General features: G+C 32.4%; 1 protein-coding gene across 1 annotated transcript in view; it reads right to left on the reverse strand.

Annotated features, from left to right (window-relative positions):
- The window catches only part of Cad99C (cadherin 99C), a 131,490-nt gene that overhangs the window by 34,889 nt on the left and 69,409 nt on the right, over positions 1-27,192 (reverse strand). Inside the window, exon 3 of the mRNA XM_085207572.1 lies at positions 15,616-15,670. The gene's annotated coding sequence lies outside the window, so the exon portion shown is untranslated. The remainder of the gene's footprint in view (positions 1-15,615; positions 15,671-27,192) is intronic.

The following is a 27,192-nucleotide window of genomic DNA, read 5'->3' on the forward strand; positions in this document are numbered from 1 at the left end:
TGAGATAGACTCGGTTTTTGAAGGTACCCATGTAAACTCCTCACAAATAAACAAATGTACTAATTTAATGTTAAATGACGTAAAGCTTATTTAATTTTGATACATCCACCGTTTAGCTCAAAACATTATCCCATTACTTCAAAGCTGTTTGCAATAAATACTGTATCTGGCAACACATCCTAATAGTGAATCTCCTGGTAACACCGCGCCTCATTATGGCTATGAGATGGGATCGGCACGCAGGAGAGATGCGATCTCGATGCTATCAGCACATTGCCACTGAAGCCTTCACACCTGACTTTTCTCGGTATATGTATATTGAAAGTATGTCTTAAAGGACTTCCTTTACAAAGTCATTTAAGCCTCACGGCTTATAATACATTATTTATAATTAAATCCTAGAACTATAAATGTTTAGATAATGATAGGAAGGTTTGTGGAGGTTGTCCCTTAATTATCTGGTTTCTTAGATATGTTTGTAGGAACAAAACGATAAAAATATTTTATAAATTATAAATTCCTATTATATATAGATTCCAATGGAATATATCAAAAATATATGTTTATACCAATCAATAGGTAAATTTAAAACAACCAACGCACATAAATACCTATTAACCGACTTACTCCGTCAAAGACTAAAGATCAAACGGATACGATTACAATCTATATAGCTTCATAATTAAACCTTCTAACAAGCAAGCCTATCTGCAGTTCACCATTTGAATAATAACCTGACCGACGCCATATAGATAATAATTCTATAATAGGAACCCCGTAACTGAGAACTATAATCTTCAATTTATGTTGTGAGAGGAAGGAGATGAAATAAATCCTAGAACATAGATCTTCTAGATCGTTAGTAGCCTGTGAAATTACAATTTTAATATTATTAAAGCAATAAATACACATAAATGCATATAAATATATGTGTGTGTAAAAATTTTTGTGTTTGTAAATAAAAATCCCATTTGCTTGTATCATTAAAATATAAAGCGGTATTTTAAAATGAAGAAATAACTGCCATTAGCGAATCGATAATATTAAGGAGCAAAATGCTATATAATTTAACTAATTGCTTCTTTAAAAATAACAAGTTTCAAAACTCATATTTTGTTATTTGTGACAGTTAAACATCGTTATTTTAAAGAGTTTAAACGTCCTTCGTGTGTTCTCCATACAACGTGACATTTAGGGGAAATAATTAGTGCTCAAATGCCACGTTCGGAACACCATAAACAAAGAACAGAACAGAATAGAAGAATTTAAAATATATCAAATCTAAGTTTCTAAACTGAGAAAATATCTATAATTCTATAATTGAAAACTCGAAAGGAGCCATCACACACTACCCGGTCCTAGTAAACGATAGCAATCGATTGGATACGTAATTGACGTATCCATGAATATTTAAACAACAATTGTCCTGCCAAGAATATCTGATACCTCGATATGCAGCAGCAAGAAATGCCTCTTAAGGAAGTAAACCATTAACATATTAGCTTCGACATATTCAACATACAATCTGACAAAGTGAAGCGACGATCTTCTATGATCAAAGAGTACTACCTAGTTTATATATATGGCGCAGTTTTAAAACTGTCTGAGTACACACATGAAGGTGATAGGTTCGATACACATTTGTAGGCATTTTTATTATATAAAGCAAGTTTTTTATCATTTTGTCGTCAATGTTAGTGTCTCTAAAATTAATAATACAGATAATGAAAATGAATTAAAAATAATATTTATTAAACTCTCACATTTCTCCCTCTATATAAATCCCAGTCAACACAACTTAAATAATAGGTTGACTCGAACATATACAAGTATGTACATAATAATATGTGTATGAAATTTGAATTTATTCGTGACATTAAGGAAATGCATGCATTACTAGCTTAATTGTACGAGAGAGATAGTAAACTATTATATACTATAGCCTAGCTAGCTGGACTTTCTCAGCTATAAATCAATATAATGTTATAATTTTGACTTAACCATATATATAAATAAGTAAATGAGAATAGTATAAAGTTTTTATATTATAAATGTTAAACTTTTATTATTTTCTTCGCCTAGCTTTCTCAGTTGAAGTCTTAAGTTACTTACGATTCTAAAATTTGGTGATATACCTAATAAGCAAAGCGCCAGGTATTTAGTAGGAACCTAATAATTTATTTAATTACTACAATTCTACTTTAAATTTAACAAACCAATAAATTGCATACTATTAACAGTAACAACATTAATTTTAGGATAAATGTACAAGAAATAATATTATTTATATAATTTAATGAATATTCAATCGTTCATAATTGGATTTCTTACCAAAGTAAATTCCGAAGGCTTTATTTAATTATGATGATTCAAATTATTTGCCAATATAAAAAATATAATTATATAACCTTATAGAAACCATGATAGCTCAGTGGGGGCAGCTACTAATTGTAAGCACAACAATTATTTGTTCCATTCCCATTCGGAGAAGGTATTTTTTTTCCATATTGCCACTCAACTTAAAGAACTCACTTAAATATAAATATCTGTAAAACAAATCCCCAGGCAGAAGATCCCCTCTGCCTTCTCTGCTTTCCAGGAAGCAAAGCTAATATTATTAAATACAAAGACTAAACAGACAGCTCAATAGCCAACTTTTTCTTAGACATATATTATTTATAAACTATGTTTGTTATCGCTGAATACATAAAACAACCACTTATTATACAATTCACGCCACCGCGAAGATACGAATACCGATAGGCTATATTCACACTATTCCATATAATAGTTATAATAGATTTTGTCTTCTCAAGGGAAGTATTTAACGCATTCCTATGGACAAAGCTCTAGTTAGTACGCTCATTATACCTAAGAACTGGTTCAACCTGTACGGTGAGCAACAAAAGTACAAAATGTGAATCTTAAAGTAAGGAATATAAGGGTGATTCTAAATATTCTATAAGTACATTGTGGCCGTCTGTACTTTTACAGCGTTTACTGTATCGCTGACTGTAATTTCATTGAAGCACGAAACCCCGTACCTATCACTTATAACTTCAATTTATCTATCGTTTCAATCCATTAGCCAGGTATTACTCTAGATCTGTATTTTTTTTAGAAAATAACGTAACTTAACTCAGCTTCAGTTCCATCCCTAGCGGAGTAGTCAAGGAGATTATGGGTTCAATTCCCACTTGAGGAAATAATTATTTTCATATCAAATTTTTAGAAAATACACTTTCAATATTGCCTTAGCAATGAGTTAGGCTTTAGATAATAAATGCACTTTGTAAATTACTTGCCTTATCATATAATATTTCAACGACAAATGTTATAAATTTACTATCAATCATTGTTGATTCCAGGTCTATTCAATGAACCAAACGTCGTTAGCCTTTGATGGAGAACTAAGCATATACGCTGCGGTGAAGTTAATAAAATTTATGATGTTTAAAATTGATTTCGAACTTTTATAAGTTCGACCTACTTCGCACACAATTCAATATAATAATGACTATTATAAATAAATAATGCATGCGATAATTATCTTGTATTAAAGTAACATGGTGAAAGGCTTGGCTCTAGTAACGAGGCAAAGCGCGGCGTTGAGTTACGCCATTCATCACGCAATGCCTCTAGAATCCGGTGTAAAGTGGGAATCGGAAGTATCTTAATGGGTCTAAGGTGTCTTAAATAGGAATAGGTTTCCAGGATCCCTCTGCCTATCCTGTTATGCGCAGGATACAGCATGCATGGAACAAAAGACAAATGTGCTATTATTTCTTTATAAAAAAAAATCTACACGAACTAAATACCATTGTAAATTCTTTATAGATCATTGCGTACATATGAACAGAAGTTAAAATCATATCTAAAGATCATTACGTGTCAAAGAGAACATCTTACCAAAAAAAAATAACAACTTGGAAGTATTATGCAAGTACCCAATACAATATTTACATAACTATAAAATGACGACTGTACCTACATATATAATTTCCAAAAATACCTAAAAAGTAGGTCACTAACCATTTTTTATAGAGGCAAATAATCATTAATCAACACAACGACATACAGAAAGACAAATTTTACGTCCATATTATTTATACAGTTTTACCATCAACCATTCATCTAATAAGCTTAAGTAATATAACATTAACAACCGAATATGGCAATGCATCAATACAAAACTGGGCTCGGCATTAGAAAGCCAACTATAATTTATTAGTGGAAGATGCACACGATTTAAGCTTGAATTTCGTCGGTCTCTAGGTAAAGTATGGAAAGAGAAAAATTGCTAATTTCTTTTATAAATACTTTGAACTATCAACAAGAATAGTTCTCAATTACATACACGTTTAAAAAAGACATAACTATTTCTTGAAAATTTTGGAAAGAATAATTAAAATTTAATTTCTTAGTAGTTCAAAAGGGTGACAAAAACAATTGCGATTTTTCACATTCAATACTTTACTTAGGGCCCATCAGCTTCACGCTGTATCCCGAAGACAGTAGGGTAGGCAGAGGGAACCAAGTGTTAAGATACTCCATTCCCCACTTTCTGCCAAATTCCGGAGGCATTGCGTGATGAATGGCAGAACTCAAGGCCGCGCTTTTGTAGTAGGGCCCATCGATTTGATATAACTTGTTTTTCACATAAATTTGCATATTTTGTGACATGTCCACAATGGTGAACATAAATCTCAGTAATCGCTGCACGTTAAGATATTCGCGTGACATTGAATTGATATCATTAGATATATTATATGCGATAGAAGTACAATATGACATTGATTTGTAAAGGATTGGTTATATCTTGTTTCACGGCACAAGAGTGTCACTGTAAGCGCGACAGTTGTGGATTCGATTCCCACTCGGGAAATTAAACATTTTCATTTCTTCGTTTTGGTACCAAGGCAAAGTGTGACGATGGATTTCGCCACTCTGCACGCAAAACCTCAAAAATTCGCGTAAAAAACGAAAACGGTGAGTCTTATCATTAAATTCCTCTTCCCTTACCTTGCTAACCAAGAAAAACCACGAAATTGCTAACTTCACATAAGGACTACAATAAAAAAACGTTACTTAACATCCTCAATATGTTAGAGACTGTCTCCAGCTCGCCAATGTGGGAAGCCTTAGTGTTTAACATAAAACGAAAACGAAAGAACAGAGGATTCCCATTTACATACAAGGAGAGGTACCAGTATCGGAACTTGATTGATTCTATTCTATTGTAAACCCAACGCCAGATGTTTTGCGAGATCAAAGATATACATTTTAATGTGACCATAATTCTGAGATCAGGTTAAATATATTCAACGATCATGTTCGAAACACTTTTTAATATGCAAAAGCGTTATAAAGCTGTCTATTTATGGGTATTATTATAAAATTTAAGTTATAAATTTATAATAAGTCCTACATATTTACCAATAAAAGATCTTTGGAGATTATGTGGGATAGTTAAGAGGATAACTCGACAAAGCTGTGAATCGATGAACGGATTTTAATAGTTGTCTTAAAGCAACTACAGTAGTGCTAATATAATTAGAATATTTTTTAATACTTTACTAAGACTTTCTGTTAAAAAAACTTAAAAACAAATTCCACCCGGCTGTAAGAATTTCAAGCGACGAAGAACGATTGAATCTAACAATACGCTATACGACTTCAAACATGCGCAGGCGCAATACGTCAAAATTATCAACAATCTCAGGTCTACAATGGCAATTTATTGTTTCAGTGATGCACCTACGCCAGACCGGCGTTTTAAATAACCCCAGCTGTGCTATCGATTAAGCATCCTCCGAAGGACATGGCCAAAGTATTGTATTATAGTGAGCATTCGATCTCAGTACGCATTACCTTTAGAGGCGGAAATGTAATGTAATACCGTATAAATCTTGCATGAGTTAACATAAGGAATTTCTGAAAAGGTTTGATTTATTATGTTGGATCTGTCTTGTAGGGAAAATGTTTCTATGTATTTGTTTTTTTTTTTAGCTTTACGCTGTGTCCCTCAAGTAGTAGGATAGGGAAGACAGAGGGAGCTTACTGTTGAGACACTCCGCTTTCCGCCAAATTCGGAAGACATTGCGTGTTAAGTGGCGGACCCCAACTCTACGTTCTACGTTCTCTACGTTCTCTACCTTCTCCTTTAAAAAGTAAACCTGCTAGGTGGCTAAACCAGTCCGATTAAATAACTGTAATATATATAAATCTTGTCTAGACCAAGATTTGAACTATCGCGTGCAATGGAGACACGTTCCAAATGGCCATCCTGGCGTCACAAATGCAAATAAAACAAGGAAGCTAAATTGGATCAGAAATAAATTTGTAATAGGTATGTATGTTTGTATGAGAACAAAAGCAATTGTATGAGAATAAACAAGTTCTAATATTCAAACAAGTTCAAACAAGTCTGTTATAAAGTAACTCTATTTCTTATTAAGAGATCATTAAAGAATAAAAGAACTAATATATTTGGGGCCTACGCAATCATTTACTATTGCATAATACATTTATTAGACGTTTCAAAATGAAACTGTCACTAGCATTAAATAGCATATTAGATATTTAACATGTCCAAATTGAGGCCAAATAAAAGTATCGACGACATGTTTTAATCAATAAAATATATAAATTACCTAATGAAATATTAAATTTCAAATTGTATATGCATAAGAGTCAAAGATGCATATTGCTTATTGAAAATATTTTAAAAAGTACAGAAAACAGAGAGCCTAGTATTTAGACACTAAGTTATCTATATTTTTTTAATCCACTTAGTAGAGTAGGCAGAGAGATGCAAAATAAAGAAACCAAAGTAAGGAGGCCGGAATGAACTATTATCTACTATATTATTTTTTTTATTTCCACACTTTGGTAACAAGGCAAAGCGAGTGTATTAAGGGGAACGGAGTATCTTAACACTATGTTTCCTCTACCTACTCTATGAAGTTGGAAATAAACCGAGTTTTAGCGAAAAAGCAGTCACATATCATAATTAAGGAAGTGCCAATGTTATTACAGTGAAAGGAATACCTTGTTTGATTTATACTATAAGTTTATCTTCATTAAACCTGACAACTCTATGAATAATAATGAAAGTCTTATCTTAGCCCTTGCAAATAAAATATTTATACCTTGTAACTAATGACGACCATTGCAGCTCAGTAAGAATTTACGGGCCCTATGGTTAAAATACAAATATTTAATGGGATTGGGATTTTTGGTGAAATAAATTAATAAGAGTAAAAGGCAAAACGTGGCTTTGAGTTACTCCACTCAACACGCAATGCCTTCAGAATCATTCGGAAGATCAGGAACGAATTGTCTTAACACATGTTCCCAGGTTCCCTCCACCTTCCCTTCTGTTTGCAGGAATATGGATAATCCATCGGACAATAACAAACAATCCATTACGTAACGTATATTATTTATTACTATTACACTTAATTAATTTAAGTTATTACAAAATGTCTTAACTTAAATGTCTGATTTAACAAACACTATAATTTAAAATGTCTGTTTAATAGTATTTATATCTAGACATTCGAGGATGGCTTCATTAGCGAGTACATATTATTTACTCTCGCAATATTTGTTTTAGCTTTCTACACAAAAGTTTGCGGAAGTGCTAATAGCATTGACCTATTTGATCATAGTGTTGCCGCCTCGTGAACATTTGTAAAATAGTTACACACGTGTTTAGGTATATTACTATTTCTACATTATAAAGATTAGTACTTTAAATGCGATAGGTTGTGGGTTCGATTTCCACTCGAGAAAATTTTATATTTATTATTTCCTTGTTTTGGTAACGAGGCAAAGTGCGTCGTTTTGTTTTGCCACTCTACGCGCAAGGCTTCTATAATTTGGCGGATAGTGGAAAACGGAAGTGTCCTGATGGGAACAGAGTGACTTAACATTAATTTCCCAGATTCCCTCTGTTTAACCTGATGTGTGCAGGCTACAGAGTGAAGTTAAAAGCAATACAATAATCTTACTAATTTAATTTTGTTAAAGGCAGTATAACAATACTAAGTTTTTAACAAAGTGTTTGAAATAAGATATAGAGAGAGCCCTTTATATTACATACGAACAAAATATACTAATAATAAACTCTTAAAAATGTTTAAAAAAAATTATTATAATCTACTTTTTTCTTTTTAAATTTGCTAGTAGACTAGGTCAGTTTTTGTACCTATAATAATAAACACAGTACTATCTTTTATTACTTAATACATATTTACCGGTACATATATTATAATTAGCAATATCCTTTGGCCAGCAGTTTTATTTTCATTTATAGTTAATTACCGGCGGAATAGCTTTTATAATAATTTCTAGTTCGTGAGAACAAGACTGGCAACACGCAAAGGCTAACGAGATATGTATGTACGTGATGATTTTTCAAATGCCGCTGTAATCTTATGACTAATGACCATAGAATATGTTTTCAATATTAATTGACCTAACAAGTAAAGATTATTTATTGGAATTTAATATTAAATTTTCTTAATGAGAAATTTGTGTCAAAGAATTCAGATGCAGCGCATTCGTTATTGTAGTAATGAAACTAAAAATATATTTTAAGAGTATTGTAATTTATACGAAACAATGATTAAAAAATAGATACAGCGTGAATCAATAAAAAAGTATATTCTTTTAATTTATACCTACCTTATAAAGACACGCGCCAGCGCGTACAGCCAAGTTAATTTGTATATTACACGAACCATTTGAAGCTATTTTTAAGCCTTTCTTAACTCATAACGGCAAATGCAAAAATTCGACTCATTTCTTAAAACCCCCCAAGCTTGGATAGGTATATATAAAATTTGAACAATTTAACTCAAACGGTTTTTTGTAACCGACTCACTCACTCATTAAAACCTCACCCACTTTGGTAACAAGGTAGACAGAACATTAAACATTATACAGCAAAAGTATATACAGCAAAAGTATTGATAATTACTAGTAATACAAGAAAGTAAAAAAATAGTTAAATATGAAAGTTATATATATTCTTTTGTCGGTGAAGGCAAGAGCGACGAATTACTCAAAATTTAAATTCATTTACATTTTACATATATCTTTTTATAAGAATCAAATATAAACAAACTTTACTGACAATATCGAAATATAAAAACTTTTATTTTGTAATAAATGAATATAAAAAACCTACATGTATTAACGATGACAGATTTCGCGATAATATCTTTTGCGTTGTCGTAGGCGTTGTCGGTTAGTGAAAACTGACTCGGACAAATCGACCGTGGACTTCTGTGAAAGTTTCACAATAAACTCAAAAAGCATTAAAGGTCGTGACCGTATATAATTGTATTGGGTGCTGTATAGACGTTTGTAGATTAAATATTATAATTATAATATTCAAAATTAAAAAAAAAATCATATTCACGGTGTATCCCGCGCACAGCAGGGTAACAGCAGACGGAACCTAGTGTTAAGACACTCCGTTCACAATTTTCCGCCAAATTCCGCCTTTCTAGAGGTATTGCGTGTTGATTGGCGGAATTCAACGCCGCGCTTTGCCTCAACACTAGATCGAAGAAATAAAAATATAAATTAAGATAAATATTTCATTTCCTCGAGTAGGGATCGTATCTACAACCTTTCGCGTTTACAGGCACTCATTGTGCCACTGCGCCTCTGGCCTCAATAATTAATATCCTCATTTAAATTCCCTTAATATTCAAATTAAGAAAATTTAAATGAGGAGATTAACTAATATTCATTAATTACGCTTCAATGATTATTAAAAGATAATAAACCTTTTAAAAATCTAATTTTCCTTTACCTTGCTTAATAATGTATGTACAAATATGAATTATGAAATGGTTTACCGGACGCGTCCTTATTGCAAAACAAGTAATACAAAAACACAAGCGACTAAATCGCAATGAACCATGATTAATTTGACACAAAAGATAACACCTTTGACATCAAAGACTAATGACTCCATACTCCAGCTTCCGTTCTCATGAACATCACAATATGATATCGTGTTTGATCTTGAAGGCCAACGCTGAGCTTTATCTTAGACAACGGCGTTAATCTCCGTAATTCAACATAAAAATTAAATTGGGGCTTAAAGTGTAGAACATACTTGGTGGGGCTAGCAAGCAAGTGTTTCTTGTTTATTCATTTTCTAAATGGTATACAAACAACATTATACTGATGCTTTGTGTAATGAAAAAATAAAAAAAATGCTATTATTATTAGAAATTTAAACGCCATCATTTTTATAATTCTTTAAGAGAACATTCGCGTTAAGAGGGGGAGGTACCTATATGACTCACATTATATAGGCACCTCTCCCTTTTAACGCAAATATCTAAATACTAAATAACAAGCCAATATGCAAACACTAACTAATCCCGGATGCTATCAGCAAAATAAATATATTATCAACATTAGTAAAGATAAATGGTAGATATTACAATCTATTTAAGAGGGGGCAAGCGTATTCATAACCTGCTGGGTGCGTTCAAAATTATTGCCAGCGAAACAGATGCCACGGCTGCAGCACTATGTCAGAATGACAGGAGGTTTTGATTAAATAAATAAACGTCTTGAAGGTAGGGAGCGTATCGTAAGCTGTTAAGTGTTTATTTATGATAGCCAACTTAAAGTGTGATGATCAGAGTTGGCAGAGTTAGCAAGGGTATGGTATGAGATGGTCGTAGGTTTGATGTTCGCGTGGAATAAATTGGATTATATTTAAAAAATAATCCCTATGTTGGAATTGTTAAAGCATATGCAGCAGATGAAACCACTGGGAAATGCTTATACCTAAATAGGCCAGAAAATTTACAAATTTCTTAATAATTGGTTTTTAATATAAAATATTTAATTATATTTCGCTAAGGTACCTGGTACACGTATAATTGGTAAGTAAAATAAAAATAATATTTTTTAGCAACATTGCTTCATTTTGTTATTTAAAAATGGAATCAAATCAGAGTAGATCTATCTATGATAATAAATAAATAATGTTCAACAGATTTAGCTTTGTCTTGTCGTACGTAAATATTAAATGTAGGAGACAAGTTTAATTCGGCGCGGGCGCAGGAATGCGGGGTAGTGTCGAAATGCAAGGCCATGTTTAGCGTGCCCTAGTATGTCTATTTGTAACGTTGATAGATAGCGCACTGTTCACTCTTAGTTTTAGGTAAATGTTCCTTAATAATGATTGAATGATGTTATTTTCATAATTTACCTTTATATCTTTTCATTAAATTTAAAAATATCCTGTTATTTAAATTATGTCTAAAAATATCAAAATTATATTATGTACTATCGGCCCGCTCGCGGTTTCACCCGCGTGAACTATGTTATTATTAATTTCTGTCTCCATGGCTACGTCCTAGTGACGTCTATGCAAAATTTGAGACTCCTAGCATTTGTAGTAACGAAGTTTCATACAAACTTTCGACCCCAAAAACAACCCCTTAGAAGTCGAATATTGCAAATTCCCGTCTTAGCGAGCACCTACGTCCTATAAATAGCTCCTATGCAAAATTTGAGATTTCTAGCACATGTAGTTTCTGAGATTTCGTGATGAGTGAGTGACCTTTCGATTTTATATATATAGATAGATGTATAATACTATATTTAATTACATAAATAATCAATTATATCAAATTAACATACTATTTATCACCTAATTTCATTATTTACATAATCAAAGCCGTTATATTAGAAAGAAAAATAAAAAAACCGTGTACAACCCACCGGTCGGGCCAAAGACCTGTTTGCGACAGGTGCGTTTCGTTTGACCGTAACCGTTTTTTTTGGTACAAATAAAAAAGATGATAGAATCGTAAATTCAATACATAAAACGACTACCGTTATTATTTCTTTTATGTATATCCACGATTCCAATATAAACTTGAGACTTTACTTAAGTAGCCTAAAACATTTTAGTCACAATTTTCTATATTTAACAACTTAACTTCCAAATACCATAAAACTATAGGAAATGACACCCGAGCCTACCTATACATGAACATGAAATGACTAAACGATTACAAAAGCTATTACGCCTATAGTGATATAAATTGTAATCTGATATCGTCAATTCCATAATAAACACATAGAAGTACCAAAAAAAGCGTTAAGTGACGAAAACAAGTAATGGAATGGAATGGAATGGTTAATGGAAGTTTAAATAAATTGCTTAATTTGAGTTGCTTTACTAAATATTGAATTAACGTTGAGTAAGACAAATAACGGATTGTACTTCGAGAGAACGTGATCCTACCATCGCTTCAATGAATTCGAATGGTGGTTATTATAAAGCTTAATTAGGTAACAATTACTTTACGCTTTTATTTGAAATATTTATACCTTTGACACGCACGTATTTTATAGTAATTTTGGTACTACTATATTTATTTTATTTATTTACAGAAATACAGCCTCAAATATTGCTAAGATTTCGTTTGTAGTGATAACAAAACAATATATTTAGAACAACATAATGACAAGAACATTTATTATCTATGCCTTGAAGTTACACTATATTTTACATGATACAAAATTACTTTATTAGTCCTGTAGAATTAAAATATCAACTTTTATGTGCAATATTAAACAAGCGGATAGATTTCGAGTGTAGAGTTTTATGATCAAACTGATATAGACTCTATTAAATTTTCATAATGATATTATTTAAGTTACAATTTCTTAAGGAAATTTCAATAAGTATTTAATTTGCTTTTTCAGCTTCAGGCAGGGAGGCAGAGGGAGCTTAGCGTTTAAGACAGTACTCTCCAATTTCCGCTAAATTCTAAAGGCATTGTGTGTTGAGTGGCGAAACTCAACACCGCGTTTTACTTCGACACCAGAGCGAAAAAAAGGAAGTATAAATATTAAATTTAGCATTTGTAGTAACGAAGTTTCATACAAACTTTCGGCCCCAAAAACAACCCCTTAGAAGTCGAATATTGTAAATTCCCGTCTTAGCGAGCACCTACGTCCTATAAATAACTCCTATGCAAAATTTTAGATTCCTAGCACGTGTAGTTTCTGAGATTTCGTGATGAGTGAATGACCTTTCGATTTTATATATATAGATTAAACCATTTTTAACTACCCAACAAATTGCCAATTTGAACTTGGCTATAATTTATCATAACAAAAAAGACAAGCTAAACTATAGTTATTTTTTACAAACACTCACCCTAAGGTGTTGGTCAGTATGAATTATGTGCTCATTAGCACTGCTCATTGCGCTTGAAACACGTTTAAAGTCGATTTATAATATTCAGTGACACTTTTAAAACAAGAATAGCTTTGAAGCAAGATGTGAACCAGGGGCACAAGATAGTGACTATTATAGGTTCGATTCCCACTTGAGAAAATTAAATATTTAATATTTTCATTTCTTCGTTCTCGTCCCGAGGTCCTGCCACTTAATACGCAATGCCTTCAGAATTCAACGAAAAGTATGGAGAGAAATGTTCTAACATTAGGTTCTCTCTACTGTGCTACGTGCGAGATACAGCTAGAAGCTGAAAAAAACGCTTTTTCATTTCACAGTAAGAAATAATAGTAAACTTTTTGCCTACAATATTTAAGAGCACATACGATAATACAGTAATATTGTAGATATTATATTTGCTCTAAATAAGCTATTTAGAGCAACTTGTCAATATAACCGAGGTTTTATTATGTCTTAGAACACGAACAAATAAAATAAATAAAGTCACCAACCAGCCTCTTATGCTTATTGCATGTTTTGCATTACACTGCCACTTTTACGGTGATAAAATATTTCCATAGTAAAATGAGATCGTAAATAATATGACAATTTTATATTTTCTCCTTTTTTATAACTGCCAATTTAACATTTTTTTATACTGCTCCATCACTAAATTAGAAAGACGAATATCGCTAGTAGTAAATATTTTTTTAGCTTCGTTCGTTTAGTAAAGATACTCCATATTAAGACAATGCCATTCCCCACATTCCGAATTGAACCCAAAACCGTCGCGTTCAGTTCTTAGTTCAAGAGCGCTCATAACTTCACCACTGTCACATTGTTCTCCATACAATGACACACACGAAGGATAATAAGGAATAAAAGTGAATAATAAAAGAAACTAATATAAAAGAAAACTACAGATATTTATACGTTTTCGTTTAAAATAATATATTCTTCAAATAAGTCTTGACAATACTAAAGTGATATTTAGAATCTGATAACAATTTCACATATCAAATTATTTAGGTACAGCTAGTTATTTAATGTCATGTCATGTTACCGCAAATGAATGAAACATTTCCGAGTTACGGCGAAAGTTGACCATAAATCGTGGGTAATATTACGAATCGACCACATGTTTAGTTCCTTATGTTAATATTTATTTTTATTATATTTTTTTATATATAAAAAATATTTTAAATCGGTTAAGCCGCTTCTGATATTAACGTGCAAGAATATATCGACAAACAGACAAAAATGTAATAAATTATTGTTTTAGGTCCTATTACTTTGATAAATACCCCCGATAACATTTTTTTATATAAGTTTCATGTAGAAATTGATTGAATCTATTTAAGAATAGTTTAAGTAATTAACAAGTAAAGGATTCGTTAAGTATCTTCTCAAAGCTCGTTTTAGTATTATTTTAGATTCACGCTATACACTCCGTTTCCCACATTCTGCAAAAATATCGACACTTGTTAAGTGGCGGAACTGAACGCAGCGCTTAGTCTTGTCACCAGAGCAAATAAATGAAATAATTAATTCCCAGTGAGAATCGAACCAATCACATTCCAACACACGACCGTCACGTTTACACACCGTGCCACTATGCCACGACGGTCTCAAATAATTTAATATTTCATATATTAATTAATCAATTTGTATATAACGATGTCCGTTAGTTCATTTTATTTGTAGACTTAAACAGCTTCTTTTTATTGCAAATAAACACGATAAATCATCAATTTGCATAAATCAATTGAAGATTGGATAAGCCAGAACAGTTAGATATTTGTTGTTATTTTAAATGATCAATACTAGTTATTATACTTTTAATATTAAAGATTTACATTAAAAGTTTAATAACTAGAAATTTATATAATTTTAAATTTATATGAATACTACAAACACTTTAGTATAACTAAGTAATTATTTGTTAAGACATCACATTTAAATTAATTTACTAAATTACGGCTGCAAATGTACGCAATCCGGTAAAACACGCAAAAAGCCACCAAGTAATTTTACAAAAATGTCAGCTTGTTTGCCTTAAAACGCTATGTTGAATTATGTTCATACCATAAAGGTTTTGCAAAGGCGAAAATTGTACTATATTAAGATATTTATGACAACAAATATAATTTATAAGCAACTAATAGTCAACGGTTCTGGGTTCGATTCTCTCACGTGAAAATGGATTTTTATTAATTAGTATTTAAATTTATCGCTGTGGTACCGAGGCAAAAACGCGGCGACGATTTCCGCCCCTCAACATGCTATGCCTCGAAAAATTTGGCGGAAAGTGGAGAAAAGTAGTGTCTCAACACTACTTTCTGACATACTACTTTTTAAATAACAAAATTTATACTCACGCAACAATTATAAGTCCCTTTTGTTGGCATTCCTCATTTCACGCCCCGTTCCCATCTGTAAAGAAAGAACAGTCTATTATTACCTCACTCCAGTAGCATTTTTTCTAGCATTACGCTGTAACCCGCACAAAGCAGGATAGGCAGAGAATACCAAGGAACCTAGAGTTGGAACCCAAACACTGTCTTCCCATTAAACCACTTTTATTCCCTAATTTCCACCGAATATTAATATTGTGGGTTGAGTTACGGAACTCAACGCCGCAATACTAACACATCACACATATTCTCCTTTATTCACTTAAAACATTAAATTTAATTGCCATATTTCTATTATAACAACAAAGAACACACAAAAACCTACAAGGTCTATTGTATATGAAGGGCACAATACCTATACTAAATGAAATTCTCCGTACCACTAAAGATCAAATCGCTTTCTTGGCCGGATAAAAAGGCGTTGCATCACGCTGAGGTCAGCTCCCAACATTGTCTGACGACAATGGCAATTGTGAGAATAAACAGAAACAATAGACACTCAGTAATTAGCAACCAATTAAATATTTATGCGGACGCGGCGTATTGTTCTTGCATTCTCTATTTGGTAGATAAATAAATGGAATTTGTTTTTTCACCTCTACAATGGTTTCCGCATGTAGCAGGGTAGGTAGAGAGCTAAGACACTGCGCCTTTCCGCCTTATTCTGGAGGTATGTTGAAATGAAATAAATTTTTCATTTCCTCAAGTCGAAGTCGGGAATCGAACTAACAACCTTACACGTTTACAGTCACACGCTTGTGCCTCTCGACTCACTTCTCACGACTAGAATTTCAAGTATGTAGCTAATATCGATTATTCGATGGTGGCCGTCGAATTATTAAAAGTCAGTGTAATTAACATTTAATTTTTAAACAAGACTAATGATTAAAATATGTAAATGTTAAAACATAGTTAATGAAGGACATTTTAATGTAAGAAAACATATACAGATCCCCTTTTTTAGAACATGATAACGTCATAATTATGTAAATATCTAGCCAAATACTTAAATAAATATAAATATTACTTTTATAAACAAATAGAATAAATAATAAAATGAAAAAACCCTACCCTGCCTTACAAAACTAAAACGGACTCCAATACTTAATCAATATGAAAAAGTGAATGAAAATAAACATAGATATTAAAAACCGTTATAAATTTTCATATATGGCTACCCACAAATAAACATAAAAGACATAGTGCAAGTGTAAAGGCATATATATGCAACGATCAAATAAAACGAAGCATAAACAACCCTTGCATAAAATGATGTCAACGGACAAGTTTGTGTAGGCAGCAGTGGGTGTGGGAACCGGTATCCTCAGGAGACCAGACAACAAATAATATGTAGCTAGTAAATCAATTTGGATTTAATATCTCTAATTATTAGCTGTAACTGGTTTTTATATTAAAAAAATGTATAGATAGATATTGTGATGTTGTTGAATGATTATTGTAATTATACTTATAACAAAAAGTATAAAATATATTAAAAAAATAAATTTTAACAGATAGTGTTCCTCCCAATATAAATCTAAACAGAGAAAACAAAATTTCAATATGTTTTTAGTATAGTATATAAATATGTATTGATTAAATAAAAGTCCATTTTCCTCATTTGGAGATATTCTAAAATTCGTTTACTTAGCCCAGCTAGTCAAGAATTAAAAACAAATATTTAGACATTATGTTTAAAGAAAAAATATATAATTGAATAATTATTAGCTTATTAGAAAAATATGTATAGATAAAACAATGTAAGTAAAAAAAAGAACATAACATCGCACTGTACACTTAGGTAAATCCTACTTTCGTTGACGCGTAGGCGTATGGGTGTGACGCGACCAGAAATCAGTTGAACAAATATGAACAGGTTATTAGGTAAACCGTTTCGAACAATAAAAATCTAGGCTATATTAATCATTGAGGCCAGCATTGGCGACGGGCCACACGTGTGCGGTGTGGGTTCGATTCTCTCTCGGGGGAATTAAATATTTAATATATTGATTTCCCGCTGGTAACGAGGTAAAGCGCGGTTCAAGTTCACTCTGCCCACCCACCATTCATGAAAAAGAAATCTATTTCGAAAATGTTGTGTTAATAATCGTTATTCTGAACAAGGACGTATGAATGTTGATAGATCTTGAAATAAATCTTAATATTAAAAAAAATAGATAATTAAAGTTTCTACTAAATACTAAATTCTTTCGTTTCTACTAAATTCTACTAAATAGATAATTAAAGTTTCTAAAAAAAAATAGATAATTAAAGTTTCTACCTGTCAAAATAAGAACTAAAACAACAAAATACAACTAAACTAAAAAGTTTACAAAGTCATACAATTTACGTTCAAAACTTAGTTATCAGCACGCGTCGTTAAACTTACGCAGTAATGTCATCGAACTTGGAAATTATAGGAAAACATGTAAAATACTGCCTATAGCTTATTATCATTATTAGCAATAATGTGATAATAGGAAACAGGCTCACCGCTACCTTTCAAGGCACTTAAGTAAAATTAAAATTCCATTTCGCTACAATTAAGGTAATTTATAGTCTCATGCGGGATTTCAATTACGTAATAGAATTCTAACTATTTCTTTTTAGAATAAGGATTTTTACGGAGTCTCGTAACTGTGAATGGGGCTATGGAGTTTATTTTATTATGTACTAATTAAGCTTTGGTTAGTTCTATGATTTTTCTACATTCTGCTCTCTCTAGTACAAGAAACAAAGACGATTTGTCGGAATAAATAAAATATGGCATGTTACGGCCTTTGCAGTTGCACGCTTGTAGCCCTTGCGCCAGGACTGGCATCAATATAGCGTTTTTTTTCAGCTGATTCCAGATATAGCAGGGTAGGCAGAGGGAACCTAGTGTTAAGACACTCTGCTCTCCACTTTCCGCCGAATTGTAGAGGTTCCGAGACGAGAAATTAAAATATTTCATTTCCTTGAGTGGGAATCAAAACCTCAACCCATCGCGTTATACTTACACTTGCCTGTGCCACGACTGTTCTCAAATTAAACATTTCAAAGAACTTAATATATCTCCCATGAAAGAATCCTCTATAATATTACTAGCGACCCTCTTGCGGCTTCGCCCGCTTTTACTACTGGATTATTCATATAATGTATGTTTGCCAAGCACTTAAGATAATGTGAAAATTAATTAAACCCTAATGCAACCATGCATATTCGTAGTTTCAATAAGGATTTTCCAATTGTTTTACACAGCAAGGATTTTTTAGTAGGTACCGTAATTTTAAATCTGTGCTACTAATCTTTTCAAGTACTTATTAAAATATATTCTAGAAGAAATTATAAACAAAAACCTACCTACTAATAACTACTACAAAAAATGTGAAACCAAATATATCGCGCTTAAATAATACATTCAACTCCAATTATCCAATGCAAACGCTTCTAACTAAATCTTCGTTGCTATAGAGGCAGCCGGGTTTTTTTTTTTCGAGCTTGTGGTTAATGCTGAAGGGGGTATTCTGTCCCTGATGAAAAGCAAGCACGACGTGGCTGCCTGTGAGGAAAATTAAATAGAATGCATGGGCCGGGAATCGAACCCGGGCCGCCCGCGTGGCGTTTTTGATATTGTAACAACTTCTAAAGTACTTATTAAAATGAAAAACAGTAAAAGACAGTTTTGGTCTACATTAAATGGCCAACGTAACTAATGTACTTATTTATATGCTAATATAATAAGGGATAAGTGAAACTTGAGTAACATACAGCTGATGTGTCAACGGCGGGATGTGTCAACAACTAAATGCGTTTTTCTGTAAAACTATTCGCAATTTCGAAATATTGTAAAAAGCAAACTTTATCTTCGTTTAACGTAGAAAATTAATAAAGTATTTTAAAGGATAAGGATTAATACCATTATGGAAAAATATCCCTCACAATAAAAAATATATTGAAATTATTGTTTTTAGACAGAAAAATGATCACTACACGTTATTCTTAAAAGATACGAATATGCTCTCGCGAACTTTTTTGTAGATCTTATTAAGAGGAACAATACTCCAGTACATTTTTTTCATGTAGTACTTACCATTAGAGCAGCGCATGCGCGAAAGTGTCTCAACGGGTAGGGCTTTATACACATTTATCGTATTTATGTTAATTTACATAAGAATGTACAAATAATAAACTATATATAAACCTTCTACGAAAAACACCCGACTTAATGGTGAAGACCGCATCAAAATCCGTTGGGTGGTTTAGAAGAAGAAGAGTTAGAAACAACAGACAGACACGAAAAGCGACTTTGTTTTATAAGATATAGGATAAAAGATAGTGAAAATTAAATTATCAAAAGAAAGTTAAGCAAAAAGTGAGCTTTTATAATATCATTATAAATTACGGAAAAAGCCTCCGCCTTTTACTAGTAGGTACTATTAAAGCAATTTATCATAGTATATACTAACAATATAATCAACTTGATAGGTTTTATTATCCACGTCAATATGATAGGTTTAGCATTTACATCATGAGATTGGTATCCCACGATTTTATTAATATCGTCATCTGCCCAAGTTAAGCGCTACAGTTAAATATTATTGGTATTTCGTGATATTGTAATGGTATTCCAATTTTATTAGCTGACAACTTGATATGGAACAAAATATATATGTTTTGTAAGGGTTCCGTAGTTACTTCAAAAGGTAAAAACGGAACCCGTATAGAATCATTCTGTGGTCTGCCTGTCCGTCATGACCGTTTATCTCGGGAACGCGTGAAGCTGAAGTTAATATCCAAATATTTAGTCTTGAAGGACAAAAAATCAAGCTTCTAATTCTTCAGAAAAAAATCTTTTGTATATTTCCAGTGGACTTACAGCCATGAAATTTGACACAAAGTAAGAACTTATAAAATAAAAATAGAAAAAAATGAAATAAGTGAAAATTTATAGATTTTCGAAAGAGAAAAATATTACAAACTTATGTTGTTAGTTAATTTCATGCAAAATGAGTACATATGACCGCAAACTTAAACTTGTCTACAGTTCTAAGCCTCTATAATTTTTTTGTATTAAATTTAAAAAATTAAATAAATTTACGTCATCCTTTTACATAATACAAGCAAATACGTAATGACGAATTAACAAATCAAATACTTACCTACATATAAGCCGCAATACTAATTCCATCTCGCAACCAGCTCGCACACCACACTTAAATAACTTCAAGTGTCAATAAAACCATCAATTAGAAACATAAAAGAGCATCAATTTAAATTCATGGGACCATACAAATCAGGTAGATTAAAAGCTATTCGTTATTGCGTTCACTGTAGTAGTTACATAAGAAACAGAGACTTTTGAAGATATTAAAAAAATATATATCGATATATAGCTCGATCGCACCGCTCACTTTTTAACCGACTTCTGTAAGAAAAGGAGGTTATCAATTCGACTGTATTTTTTTTTACCGGAACACGTTACGTTAACTCGTATTCGTACCTGCCCTTTCGAACACTGACACTAATATAAATACAATTAACAAGAAATACATTACATTAGTTAAATTAAACTAACGCCTCACTAATTGACAGATTTGACGAAGCGATTTGTCAACTTTTTGACGACTTCGCCCCTTTGAGTTAAAACTCGTAGGTAATTACCATAATTTATTACCATTGCAAAAAGCAACACAAATATAAAGGAGTAGTAAATATAAGAACGAGGATGTCGTGGCGTAGGGCGTGGCGTTCGACTATAAACGCGACGGTTGTGTGTTCGATTCCCATAGATTCGGGCAATAATGATAACGAGGCAAAACTGCGAGGTTAAGATACACCATTCATCAAGCAACTCCATAAAGAATTTAATGGAAAGTGGGGAACGGAGTACACTAGGTTTTAAAATACCCTCTGCCTACCCTTCTATATGCGGGATACAGCGTGAAAAAGCGTGACTAAAAAAACATATAAAACATAAAAAACGTTATATTTATATGCGTATAATTTGGTTTGCTCATTAAATCTTTGGTGTCAGACGCGAGTATCTATATACATACGTCGTCTCCCAAGATATGAGATAGCATCAATCACAAACTCATGTAATGCTCAGTTTTAAATGTTACGACATCATGACAAAAACCATAAACCTGTTGGACCTTGGGAAAAGATGGTTATTTATGCCTTGTAATAATAAAAAATTGTATTTAACATTTTTAACTTTAAAATTGATTTTGCCAATTAATTCAATTATAATTATAAATTGTATTAGTGTTAAAAAAATAATAGTTATATTTTGAAAGCGGATTATAATGTTTTTATTTCCGTTAATTGTTATCTATCTTATGAACAGTAATTCTATAATTTATTTATAGAATTTAAATCTTACGTTTTTTTTATTTTTAAGAGAGAGACTAATTCTCTCTTTTTAATGTAAATCCTTAATTGGTTTAAAATTACAGATCTTCAATTATTGAAAAACCTGTTATATTAAATTTTCTTTTATTATTATTTTCCTTGCCACGTTTTCTTGCAATAAATAAGAAATGTCATCAGTGATAGGAAGAGCGCCTTTCTCATCGCCTTAAACTTTAAGAACACGACTTAAGCCCCAGTGACATTTAAAAGGTATAGAAAATCTAGCTTACCTATGCATGCATACATACATATATAACTTAGTGTATTAAGCATATTTTCTATACTTTTGTTTTATCGGTAAAGTAGTAGTAAATATCGTTACCGATAAAGCAAATTCAATATATATTTTTTTATATTTGTTTATATTTATGTAGATAACAACGAGGCTAGTCATGGCGGGAATCTGGAGGCATTGCGAGTAGCGGAGCTTAACGCCGCGCTTTGCCTCGTTACCAAGGCGAGGAAATAAAAATAAATATTTCATTTCCTTGAATGGGAATCGAACCCGCCTTCTCACACACACCTGTGCCACGACTGGCCTCTAACTAACATATTCCAACAAATAGTTCTTCACACTAAACCTACGACCCAACATACACTTTACTCAACCACTAAGCTTACACACCAAAGCAAATAATTAAAAAACGTAATATCAATTTAAATGTATTTACATTGCAAATAGCTAGTAATCTCAACAAGTTTTCAAGTTAAATAATCTAAGACAAGTAAAGGATGGCATATGATACGTGAAGGTAAGTTCAATCTAATAAGGACCTGGCATCTCCGTTATCGGGGCAGCACTGTCACGATGTTAGCGGGCCCCAACTCTGAGAGCCGGTAAGATCCGTTCCGTTTCAAAGGAAATACTATGGATGATGGAAGCGGTGAATGGAATGAATGGGTTAGTGCATATTTGAGATTTATTTAACTGTAATTATAATAATTATTTTATCCTATATATCTTATAAAACAAAGTCGGTTTTTGTGTCTGTCTGAACTTTCTAACTCTTCTTCTTCTAAACCACCCAACGGATTTAGATGCGGTTTTCACCATTAGGTCAAGTATTTCTCAGGGAAGGTTTATATATAGTTTATTATTTGTACATTCTTATGTAAATTAACATAAATACGATAAATGTGTATAAAGTCCTACCCGCTGAGACACTTTGGCGCATGCGCTGCTTTAATGGTAAATACTACATGAAAAAAATGTACTGGAGTATTGTTCCTCTTAATAAGATCTACAAAAAAGTCCGCGATGGCATATTCGTATCTTTTAAGAATAACGTGTAGTGATCATATTTCTGTCTAAAAATAGTAATTTCAATATATTTTCTATTGTGAGGAATATTTTTCCATAATGGTATTAATCCTTATCCTTTAAAATACTTTATTAAATTTCTACGTTAAACGAAGATAAAATTTGCTTTTTAAACTATTTCGAAATTGCGAAAAGTTTTAGAGAAAAACGCATTTAATTATTGACACATCACGCCGTTCACACATCAACTGTATCGAGTCAAGTTTCACTTATCCCTTACTCTCAGCATATAAATAAGTATATTAGTTACGTTGGCCATTTAATGTAGATCAAAACTGTCTTTTCTGTTTTTATTTTAATAAGTACTTTAGAAGTTGTTACAATATCAAAAAATCCTTGCTGCGAAACGCGCCTCGCGACGTTATGCTTATACGAGTACAAGCGAGTCCGCCGCGCCCGCCTGCCTTACACGCATTGGTGGTTCAGTGGTAGAATGCTCGCCTGCCACGCGGGCAACCCGGGTTCAATTCCCGGCCGATGCATTCTATTTAATTTTCGTCACAGGCAGCCACGTAGTGCTTGCTTTTCATCAGGGACAGAATACCCTCTTCAGCATAAACCACAAGCTCGAAAAAAAAAACCCGCCTGCCTTTATAGCAACGAAGATTTAGATGCGTTTGCACGTATTGGATAATTCGAGTTGAATGTATTATTTAACGTGATTTAACTATCTAAAAATAGTAATTTAAATATATTTTAATAAGTACTTGAAAAGATTAGTAGCACAGATTTAAAATTACGGTACCTACTAAAAAATCCTTGCTGTGTAAAACAATTGGAAAATCCTTATAGAAACTACGAAAATGCGGGTTGCATTAGGGTTTAATTAATTTTCACTTTATCTTAAGTGCTTTGCAAACATACATTATATGAATAATCCAGTAGTAAAAGCGGGCGAAGCCGCAATAGGGTCGCTAGTTATAGTATAATTTATTTATACATATACTAAATATATGCATATAAAATAATTAAACGATTGTTATGTTAAAGGCCACCTTAAAGCAAAGGCATAAGCGTGCAACTGTAAGCGCGATGGTTCTGAGTTCAATTCTCGGGGATCGAAATATGTAATTTTTACTAGCAACTAGCAAAATCGCAGCATTTAATTCCGCGCTCAACACTCAATGCCTCAAGAATCCGGCAGAAAATGGAGAGCGGACGTGTTAATAGGGAGTGTTTTAACACTAGGTCCCCAAGTACCCTTTGCCCAACCAGGTCCTATGCGCAGCATTAAACTAAAAAAGAACCAAATATTGCATGAGCAATCAAATATTCTCTATATTAATATTAACAACCTTAATTGACATCAAGTTTGATTAAAGATTACACAAATATATTATAACCAAATGCACATAAATTAATAATCTGACTTAATTAGTTTGTTTTACTAATTGCTTAATGCCGTTTATCTTTTAAATAGAATCAAATTGATTCTTGTATTCATTTAAGTAAAAGGTTCGATCGCAATTCAAATGGAATGGAATTATACATAGAAAATGTATCAACTTGTCCGACAGCTCGTACTACTTGTTAGTGATGTAATGAATCCCGATATAACAACTTAGTGTAGGTACTAACATCATGTAAGTTAAAAACTATTCTACCAAAGAGATTACATAAGCTCGATTAAATGTTTAAGTCTAATAAATAATGTAAATAAATTAATTAATTACAAAACCAATCGCTAATTTAATTAACTTCTTCAATTAATATTGGAAATGGCTTCAGGCTAGGTAGGTTGTTATACCATTTTCATTTTCATTAAAAGTTATAATAAATTAGATAAATAAATCAGCTTCACGCTTTATCACGCACATAGCAGGGTAAGGCAGAGGGAACTTAGTGTTAAGTCACTCCGTTACCCACTTTCCGCCGAATATCGGAGGCATTACGAATTCAACTGAAAATATAATTATAAATAAATATTTTCTTGAGACAACTCGAGACAAGCACTTGTGTTCCTGCACCACGACTATCCTTAGAAATTTTAATGATACACTATAACAATATTTGCTGTTATTCTAATGATTCGAACCCGCTACCTTTTACGCTAAAGGAATATGCTATTTTACAGTTAGATAAACCAGTTCAAATTTATAATTTGTGTTATCATGGTATAATAACGGCAAAGATTACATTTAATGAAACACTTATCGTAGTTCGATCGTCCAAATAGAGCCTGGCCGATAGCCTTCTATGTAAACATACGCTATAGTGGGCTAAATTATTAAGATTTTAATCTTTGAAATGAAAACGTAAGTGACCGCGCATGCCTTGCCGTTTTTGGAACGTTGGAGCTATTGTATTCTATGTACTTTTGAAATAGTTATGATAGAAAATACTAGTAAAATTATAATTTAATTGTGTTGGTTTTAATTTGAGATATAACGCTAAGCTTCAAAATTATTTTTTAAAGTTTTTTTTTTATTTCGTTTATTCGTAGTGTGTTTATTCGATTCCCTCTGGTACAAGGCAAAACGGAAAGGAATGTTTAACAATAGATTCCATACTTACCCTGATATCTACGGAATACAGCGTGAAGCTGAAAAAAAAACATACATAATAAAACGGGAATTCGACACGTCAGACGATGATAGAGATCAGGGCTTTTCTCCATAAAAAAAGCTTAATAATACATATATTAATACATTGTACTGCATATAATAACAGTAAATACTATTAACAATGAAACCTGTGCTCAAATCGCGCCAAGTTTCGATTTCATTTCCAATAATAAAATAGTCTACTATTTCTTTAGTTCAAAGGCGAGGTCGGCCACTTTTGGCCCGGCACGGTTACAAAAGTCACGCGCTAGGCCCCACATTTGCGGGCAAAAAATTATAAAGCTAGCTAAGTCGGATAATTTGCTACAATTGCATGGTGAGATGGAGTGGTCATTTCTTTTGTGTTTTCTGTTTTATTTTAGTGACCGCAGTCACGATGTTTTTAGTAATGTTATGTGTGGAACAAGATTCCTAGATATTTTTTAAAAATATTTTACACAGTTCTTGTATATGTATTTTGTTTTTTTATTGGCCCAATGGAAATATCTAAGAGTTTCAAGTGTTACATTGAAAGAGCCTGGTAACTCTGAACGCAGGTACGATAGATTACTTTGAAACTTTTAACGTAAATACCAGTAGTTGCGGAGAGAACTATTCCCCTATATAATGTTAGTATAGAAGTATAGACATGTAGATTGTACGAACTGTAATGTTTAATAAAATTTTAAATATATATATATACTAGCGACCCTATTGCGGCTTCGCCCGCTTTTACTACTGGATTATTCATATAATGTATGTTTGTAAAGCACTTAAGATAATGTGAAAATTAATTAAACCCTAATGCAACCCGCATTTTCGTATTTTCCAATTGTTTTACACAGCAAGGATTTTTTAGTAGGTACCGTAATTTTAAATCTGTGCTACTAATCTTTTCAAGTACTTATTAAAATATATTTAAATTACTATTTTTAGATAGTTAAATGACATTAAATAATACATTCAACTCGAATTATCCAATACGTGCAAACGCATCTAAATCTTCGTTGCTATAAACGCAGGCGGGTTTTTTTTTTTCGAGCTTGTGGTTAATGCTGAAGAGGGTATTCTGTCCCTGATGAAAAGCAAGCACTACGTAGCTGCCTGTGACGAAAATTAAATAGAATGCATCGGCCGGGAATTGAACCCGGGCTGCCCGCGTGGCAGGCGAGCATTCTACCACTGAACCACCGATGCGTGTAAGGCAGGCGGGCGCGGCGGACTCACTTGTATAAACATAACGTCGCGAGGCACGTTTCGCAGCAAGGATTTTTTGATATT

The sequence above is a fragment of the Heliconius melpomene genome, chromosome 3 (genome assembly GCF_056956725.1).
Source record: "Heliconius melpomene rosina isolate 202511_hmr_F chromosome 3, ASM5695672v1, whole genome shotgun sequence".
In the NCBI taxonomy this organism is placed as follows: domain Eukaryota; kingdom Metazoa; phylum Arthropoda; class Insecta; order Lepidoptera; family Nymphalidae; genus Heliconius; species Heliconius melpomene.